Source organism: Pinus tabuliformis, chromosome 5_1 (genome assembly GCF_031772625.1).
Source record: "Pinus tabuliformis cultivar Carrire ecotype Pingquan chromosome 5_1, CPIR1, whole genome shotgun sequence".
NCBI classification, from domain to species: Eukaryota; Viridiplantae; Streptophyta; class Pinopsida; order Pinales; family Pinaceae; genus Pinus; species Pinus tabuliformis.
The window spans coordinates 177007375-177016719 of record NC_142305.1 but is presented as its reverse complement, the minus strand read 5'-3'; the positions used below and the strand labels follow the sequence as shown (position 1 = coordinate 177016719).

Below are 9345 nucleotides of genomic sequence, written 5' to 3'. Positions count from 1 at the left end.
CAGAGCACATTCAGTGAATTCTGAGTGATTATACATCCATACCACTATCAACAAAACTAAGAAAAGGACAACATCACACATTCTGAATATAAGAAATCCTTCATGAATCCTGAGAAGTAAAATCAAAATTATATTACTGAAAGTGAGTCTTTACATAAGCCAAATACAAGCTCTGTTATAAAGTTTTCCAACCCTGATTACATTGCTGTTACAGCTATATATAGAGCTCTTATTCTAACTGATTGATATTCCTCCTCAAGCATGAGGGGAATTCGAAAACTACTTCTAATGACACCTATTAACCCTTTAACTGACTAATAAATACAACTGACTGTTAATTGACAGCTCTAGAATCTTAAAACAATTAGGATTCTAATTCTACATCATGCTGAACGTAGCATTTATTACAATCAGGATTTATTCCCTGACAAGTGGTCTCTTTTAGTTTGGCTATGATGGATCTTCAAGGCTCCATGTTGGTCTTCAATGTCATACGTTTTCCATTGTCCTGAAACATAGGAAGTTATCCCTGTTTTACTGGTCTTTGGTTTACCTCAAAATGTTCGAATCCAAAGAAGTATGTCCTTTATCCTTTAATTACCCAAAATAGAGCAGACTGCCACATCCTTGATGTGATGTCCACCTCCTTTATGTGTAAGGGCAAAAACTATTTTAAGCTGTTTTGACATATTTTGAACTGTAGTAAATGTGATCACTTCAGAACAAAGTCTAGAGTTAGTTTCGAATATATGCTTCCTCCACCTGTTTGTGGTGCCCTTTGAGAGTAAATTTGTGGTCAGCATAGGACATTTCCCAAATTCCAGAAACCTACCTAGGTGAATCACTCCCTGCCCACTGGACATGGTCTCTTATATCAGTGTTTTTCCCTGAACCTTGACTGCTTTTACATTCTGTAATGTTACCTGGAAATGCAATCTCCTCTGGAGAGTTCAATTTGTGAATTCTTTTGAGCTTCTTGTAGAAGATATACGAGTAGAAACACGGGAACGGTTACTCTCAACTTCTGCAGGACTATGTTTTGTACAAGACTGAGCAGAATGACCCAATTATTTACATTTATAGCACCTTGTAATTCCCACTACTGATGTATGATTTCGTGAATACAGTTTTAAAGAAGAAAAGTTCTCTGAATTTCCACTCTTCTTAGCCTCCTGAACAAGATTATTATTTGGTGATGTTTTGCTATGTAGACTTCCACCCTTTTTACTATGCTCAGAAGGGTAACCTTTTGCTACCGCTTTAGTGCAGCTATTCTTTTTACTATCCTCAATGGAGGAGGAAACATTTCCCTCTGCCATTAATTTCACTAAAGAATTTGTATCTGTGTGATACAAGTTTTTTAAATTCTTTGCTGCGGTGTTATGCATCACCTCAATCGGGGCATATTTCTGTAATTTGTTTGTTGCAGCACCTTCTTGAATCCATTCTATAACCACTTTAAATTCCCTTGAACTTGAAGTTTCAAAAAGAAAAACATCTGTCGCCAGTGTCAAAAAGGTTGAGGAGCTGATGCATTTCCTTAATTGCAACTCTGGGACCTGGTAATGTTCTTCCATGTCCTTAAATGAAACAGAAAACTCAGTAATAGTGCAACTCAGGGTGTTAAACAAACGAGTAAGGAAAGACGCAAACAGCTTTTCATCCAAGAAGCATTTTTTTCCACAGTAAATCCTGAAAGAGATTTGACCAAGATTCTCCATGTTTTGATGTTCCACACCAAACATACATATATGCCACATGCATGCGGGTTTTCTTGGCATCTACTTATCCTCCTTGATTTTCTTCAACTCCTTCATATTTGTTGTTTCCACAGTGCTCCCATATATGACAAGCTTCTGAATTTGTATAACGTCGGCACTGCCCTGATTGTCCTCTATAAAGATGGTCAAACTGCGAACATTCTGGAATTTTACATACTTCAAGACAACTGGTTTTCCCTCAAGATTATCTGGTGATAAAACCACGGTATCACTTGGAGGAAAGTCATTTACATTGCTAAACCCCATATGCTCCTTATTTTCAAATAGTTTCACTGTACTCCTTCCTCAACGACAACTTTTTTGATGACCATGTGGTGGATACCTGGCCTTGAAAGTATCGGTTTTGCTATATTATCTTCTTTAGCTGTGATGACTGTTTTGCCTGTGTTTTGATATGACCCCTGTAGTGAAGCTTTAGATTAAGCATGCAGATCCTTATTTGATGCCCAAATAGGCCCCTTAGGACCAACATTATCATTTCCCTTGTTGGATCCATTCTCGAGGATGACAAGAGGTTCTGTTTCACCATCCTTGACCTGAGACAGTTGTGCAGGCGGCTCACTTTGTTTTGACTGATTGTCAACTACACAAAAATAAGAATACGAGCCCATGCCAACTATAGCAATTAATATTCCCAGAATATTCCGCCAACTAAATGGATCACGAAGTAAAATGTAGCCAAATGCTAGAACCAAGCAAGTCTTCAAGTGCCCTAGAACTTGATATGTGACTGGAGATGTCTTGCCAATCACAAGGAATGTACTGAAGTTGACAGACACGGAGATCAAACAGGATAAAACAATGAAAATTAGAACATGAGGCGTATACTTAAATGCAAACACATTTTCGTTTGTCAAAAGCCCATCAACAAAGGGACCAGTAATGAACAAAGTCATTGCTTGATATGGGCATGATTGGTACAAAAGCTGTGTTGAAGAAACTTTGAATCTTTTCTGGATGGTATTTGTCATAATTTGTGCAACGCATGTCGTCACTATTGCAAGCAGAGATAAGACTGATCCTAGAAGATTGAGCTACAAGTCAGTGGCAGTAGCAATGCCAACACGCACCAAAGGATCACAAGTGAAAACTGGATTTTCCGGCTGAAATCCTTTTGGAAAAAGAGTGTTTCCAAAAGAACAGTACAAGGAATAATTGCCAACCTGGTCATCTGATAGAATCCAACAGAGTTAAAACCCAGATAGAGGTTCAGAAGTCCAATAGAGATATCATTCAAAATACCAAATCCCATTACAGCCCGTGCATCAAATGGCTTATGTTCAAACAGTTTCAACCATAATGCTATATGCAGAGAACAGAACGTAACCAGAAGATGCCAGCTGGTCAATGTTGTGGCAAAGCTAAATCCGAGAGTGCTGATGAGCGCCTTGTTGCAGATGACTATAGAAACAGAGGAAATAATAGAGAGACTTAAAGCTCCAACAACTCCCAGCTGAAACCTCGTGCTCTCTGTCATGTTTGCCCTGTATTATCGCTTTGCTCTCCCGGTAACCACTAGCGCGCCCAGATTGAATCGACCAAAACCGCTGAGTAAAATACAACTGCAAACATGTGGCAGTACCAAGACACCTAACGACCTAATGATGAGGATAAGCGGTCGGATATGATAGACGAAGTGTATAGGCTGACAACTGTTGATGGATTTTGATGGATATGATAGCTGTGAAAGAATGGCTATGGATTCGAACAAATCCCCAATTTCGTAGCGCAGCTAGTGCAAAATATGAATTATGCGCTACGAAATCATCTAAAACATGTTGCGCTGCAAAACTGCTAAAAAGGATTACAGGCGCTACGAAATCACCTAGACAATTTCGGCTTTGAAATGAGTTTGGACATATGATATCCATGTGAGATGTGAGACCAATGATAGACTAAAACAGAGAATTGACCCCTTTATACATACCAACAATACTCTTAACAAGACTCCTATTCAAACTATTTAGACTCTAAAACCAGATGAAAAGACTAGACCCAAAATTGACACCAACCCTTTGGCAAACAATCGAACTGATGTGAACAATTTAGAAATTTTTCTTGAGTGATAACAGTGGCTCCACTTGGGATAGTGTGCTCCTGTAGTACACTAAGAACTCGTAGGTCCAGTGCTTTATCCATTTATGACAAACTAAAATTTGCTTGACAAGCATCCCTTTCAAGCTTCTGGGGCCTTCACCTCGGGCTTAAGCTTGATGATCACTGTAGGAGAAAGAAATCTCTATCTACTGAAAAAAAATTGCTCAGTCAACCTTGAGCTTATTTGCATTTTCCTACCTACCTACCCTATCAATTTCAACTTCTTTCTGCTCAATCAATGTGAAATTTCCAATGTAACCAATCCTTTGTTTTATCTGATATTAAAGGCTCTTGACTGCATCCGACCTCAAAATAACCATGGTAGTGAGATGACCACATCAACTCATAATATACTTGATCTTCATAATGCAAATGAAAATGAAATACCGGAGTGCAAAGCTTGTCCATATATTCACTTATAGGGTCAAAGAATACACGGTTATGTTGATGATCATCATAACATTCTACATCTTTAGACAACTGATTCTCAACCACACAAGATTCTTTTGATATGCTATCAAACTGCTTTTCTGAATGCTGCCTACAAACAATGTAATTTTCCTCTTTCTTATGATCATTTATTGTTGTAAGCTGCTGAGAAGTTTGACATAAAAAACCAACCTTTTCCTGTGCCTGAGGCTCGTAAAAGCTATCTTCCAGTACTTCTTCTTGGTGTTTGTAATCATTTTTATCTTCATTATGATTCGAAGACTGAGAATACTGTTGTATCCCTTCATTCATATCAAAGGATGAAACATGGTTTTCACAAGTAAACCCCTGCTGCTCTTCATGCCGCGTTTCATGAGATGATATACTTTCTTCTTGGTGTTGAAATGCATTGTTATGAAGAGCCTCTAAAATTTCTTCATCCGTAAATTCATCATCATCATAACAATCCTCCAAATACTGAATAAGACTTAAAGAATGTCTACAGCAATCTTTGAGTAGCAATAAGGATGGATAACATTCTTTATACATCTCATAGAATTCATCATGAAAACTAGCAAGCGAATATATTGAACCATTTTCCAAACTTTTATACCAAGACCATGCTTTTCCTTCTAAAGTGGTCATAAACATCTTCATGAGACAATCTTCAGGGAAATGAACCTTAAGACTGTGTACATGCATATGGAACCTAACCAAATGAAGAGCAGCATTGTCCTTCTTTTCATCTTTGAATATTGGAAGATCATCTAACCAATCAACCTTTGGCATAGGATTTGGAAAACTAGGAATATGAGACCGATTCATAGGAGCATACCTGGCATTCATTCTTGCAGTGGAACTCATCTTGAAACTTCATCAAGCTACTGATCTTCTAGCAGTGGAGTCACATTCCAATTTCTTATTCGATGTGTGGAGTGGCCAAGGTAGTTTTGCAGCCTCAAAAAGATTTCTGAGCTCCTGCTACCTTCAGAAGTTGAACCTCTTGATTTCGGGAATGAATAGACTTCAGGCTCCCGGCAGACGCACCAAAATGTTATCTCAAAATCGGATCCTGATAGGCTGCTGGTCAGGTTGACTCTAAGTAACTATTTCAAACCTACTTTAGGCTGAGGCTTAGCCTCCTTGACCTGAGAGGGCTCTCTCTGGATGTATTAATGATTTTGATTTAAAATAAGATGGCTAACTCTTGTAGAACAACTGTGACAAATATGACTACTGGAAATACATTAAACAAGTATCCATTGGGCCTATGGAGTCAACAACACCTTAATATAACAAAGATCTTGACCTTACATGGAAGTCAGGGCATTCAGCATTTGATATTCAGAACATACTCTCATATGGAAACACACAGTTTATAGATGCATACAGGAAATCAGAGCACATTCAGTGAATTCTGAGTGATTATACATCCATACCATTGTCAACAAAACTAAGAAAAGGACAACATCACACATTCTGAATATAAGAAATCCTTCATGAATCCTGAGAAGTAAAATCAAAATTATATTACTGAAAGTGAGTCTTTACATAAGCCAAATACAAGCTCTGTTATAAAGTTTTCCAACCCTGATTACATTGCTGTTACAGCTATATATATAGCTCTTATTCTAACTGATCGATATTCCTCCTCAAGCATGAGGGGAATTCGAAAACTACTTCTAATGACACCTATTAACCCTTTAACTGACTAATAAATACAACTGACTGTTAATTGACAGCTCTAGAATCTTAAAACAATTAGGATTCTAATTCTACATCATGCTGAACGTAGCATTTATTACAATCAGGATTTATTCCCTGACAAGTGGTCTCTTTTAGTTTGGCTGTGATGGATCTTCAAGGCTCCATGTTGGTCTTCAATGTCATACGTTTTCCATTGTCCTGAAACATAGGAGGTTATCCCTGTTTTATTGGTCTTTGGTTTACCTCAAAATGTTCGAATCCAAAGAAGTATGTCCTTTATCCTTTAATTACCCAAAATAGAGCAGATTGCCATGTCCTTGATGTGCTGTCCACCTCCTTTATGTGTAAGGGAAAAAACTATTTTAAGCTGTTTTGACATATTTTGAACTGTAGTAAATGTGATCACTTCAGAACAAAGTCTAGAGTTAGTTTCGAATATATGTTTCCTCCACCTGTTTGTGGTGCCCTTTGAGAGTAAATTTGTGGTCAGCATAGGACATTTCCCGAGTTCCAGAAACCTACCTAGGTGAATCACTCCCTGTCCACTGGACATGGTCTCTTATATCAGTGTTTTTCCCTGAACCTTGACTGCTTTTACATTCTGTAATGTTACCTGGAAATGCAATCTCCTCTGGAGAGTTCAATTTGTGAATTCTTTTGAGCTTCTTGTAGAAGATATACGAGTAGAAACACGGGAACGGTTACTCTCAGCTTCTACAGGACTATGTTTTGTACAAGACTGAGCAGAATGACCCAATTATTTACATTTATAGCACCTTGTAGTTCCCACTACTGATGTATGATTTCGTGAATACAGTTTTAAAGAAGAAAAGTTCTCTGAATTTCCACTCTTCTTAGCCTCCTGAACAAGATTATTGTTTGGTGATGTTTTGCTATGTAGACTTCCACCCTTTTTACTATGCTCAGAAGGGTAACCTTTTGCTACCGCTTTAGTGCAGCTGTTCTTTTTACTATCCTCAATGGAGGAGGAAACATTTCCCTCTGCCATTAATTTCACTAAAGAATTTGTATCTGTGTGATACAAGTTTTTTAAATTCTTTGTTGCGGTGTTATGCATCACCTCAATCGGGGCAGATTTCTGTAATTTGTTTGTTGCAACACCTTCTTGAATCCATTCTATAACCACTTTAAATTCCCCTGAACTTGAAGTTTCAAAAAGAAAAACATCTGTCGCTAGTGTCAAAAAGGTTGAGGAGCTGACGTATTTCCTTAATTGCAACTCTGGGACCTGGTAATGTTCTTCCATGTCCTTAAATGAAACAGAAAACTCAGTAATAGTGCAACTCAGGGTGTTAAACAAATGAGTAAGGAAAGACGCAAACAGCTTTTCATCCAAGAAGCATTTTTTTCCACAGTAAATCTTGAAAGAGATTTGACCAAGATTCTCCATGTTTTGATGTTCCACACCAAACATACATATATGCCACATGCATGCGGGTTTTCTTGGCATCTACTGATCCTCCTTGATTTTCTTCAACTCCTTCATATTTGTTGTTTCCACAGTGCTCCCATAGATGACAAGCTTCTGAATTTGTATAACGTCGGCACTGCCCTGATTGTCCTCTATAAAGATGGTCAAACTGCGAACATTCTGGAATTTTACATACTTCAAGACAACTGGTTTTCCCTCAAGATTATCTGGTGATAAAACCACGGTATCACTTGGAGGAAAGTCATTTACATTGCTAAACCCCATATGCTCCTTATTTTCAAATAGTTTCACTGTACTCCTTCCTCAACGACAACTTTTTTGATGACCATGTGGTGGATACCTGGCCTTGAAAGTATCGGTTCTGCTATATTATCTTCTTTAGCTGTGATGATTGTTTTGCCTGTGTTTTGATATGACCCCTGTAGTGAAGCTTTAGATTAAGCATGTAGAACCTTGTTTGATGCCCATATAGGCCCCTTAGGACCAACATTATCATTTCCCTTGTTGGATCCATTCTCGAGGATGACAAGAGGTTCTGTTTCACCATCCTTGACCTGAGACAGTTGTGCAGGCGGCTCACTTTGTTTTGACTGATTGTCAACTACACAAAAATAAGAATACGAGCCCATGCCAACTATAGCAATTAATATTCCCAGAATATTCTGTCAACTAAATGGATCATGAAGTAAAATGTAGCCAAATGCCAGAACCAAGCAAGTCTTCAAGTGCCCTAGAACTTGATATGTGACTGGAGATGTCTTGCCAATCACAAGGAATGTACTGAAGTTGATAGACACGGAGATGAAACAGGATAAAAAAATGAAAATTAGAACATGAGGCGTATACTTAAATGCAAACACATTTTCGTTTGTCAAAAGCCCATCAACAAAGGGACCAGTAATGAACAAAGTCGTTGCTTGATATGGGCATGATTGGTACAAAAGCTGTGTTGAAGAAACTTTGAATCTTTTCTGGATGGTATTTGTCATAATTTGTGCAACGCATGTCATCACTATTGCAAGCAGAGATAAGACTGATCCTAGAAGATTGAGCTGCAAGTCAGTGGCAGTAGCAATGCCAACACGCACCAAAGGATCACAAGTGAAAACTGGATTTTCCGGCCGAAATCCTTTTGGGAAAAGAGTGTTTCCAAAAGAACAGTACAAGGAATAATTGCCAACTTGGTCATCTGATAGAATCCAACAGAGTTAAAACCCAGACAGAGGTTCAGAAGTCCAATAGAGATATCATTCAAAATACCAAATCCCATTACAACCCGTGCATCAAATGGCTTATGTTCAAACAGTTTCAACCATAATGCTATATGCAGAGAACAGAATGTAACCAGAAGATGCCAGCTGGTCAATGTTGTGGCAAAGCTAAATCCGAGAGTGCTGATGAGCGCCGTGTTGCAGATGACTATAGAAACAGAGGAAATAACAGAGAGACTTAAAGCTCCAACAGCTCCCAGCTGAAACCCCGTGCTCTCTGTCATGTTTTCCCTGTATTATCGCTTTGCTTTCCCAGTAACCACTAGCGCGCCCAGATTGAATCGACCAAAACCGCTGAGTAAAATACAACTGCAAACATGTGCCAGTACCAAGACACCTAACGACCTAATGATGAGGATAAGCGGTCGGATATGATAGACGAAGTGTATAGGCTGACAACTGTTGATGGATTTTGATGGATATGATAGCTGTGAAAGAATGGCTATGGATTTGAACAAATCCCCAATTTCGTAGCGCATCCAGTGCAAAATATGAATTATGCGCTACGAAATCATCTAAAACATGTTGCGCTACGAAACTGCTAAAAAGGATTACAGGTGCTACGAAATCACCAAGACAATTTCGGCTTTGAAATGAGTTTGGACAT

At 38.5% G+C, this 9345-nt stretch overlaps 2 pseudogenes; both read right to left on the bottom strand.

Annotated features, from left to right (window-relative positions):
• Nucleotides 1-2176: 2176 nt before the first annotated feature.
• On the bottom strand, nt 2177-3284 carry LOC149163995 (UDP-xylose transporter 3 pseudogene; annotated as a pseudogene).
• A 4596-nt stretch (nt 3285-7880) lies between these two features.
• On the bottom strand, nt 7881-8962 carry LOC149163994 (UDP-xylose transporter 3 pseudogene; annotated as a pseudogene).
• Nucleotides 8963-9345: the final 383 nt, after the last annotated feature.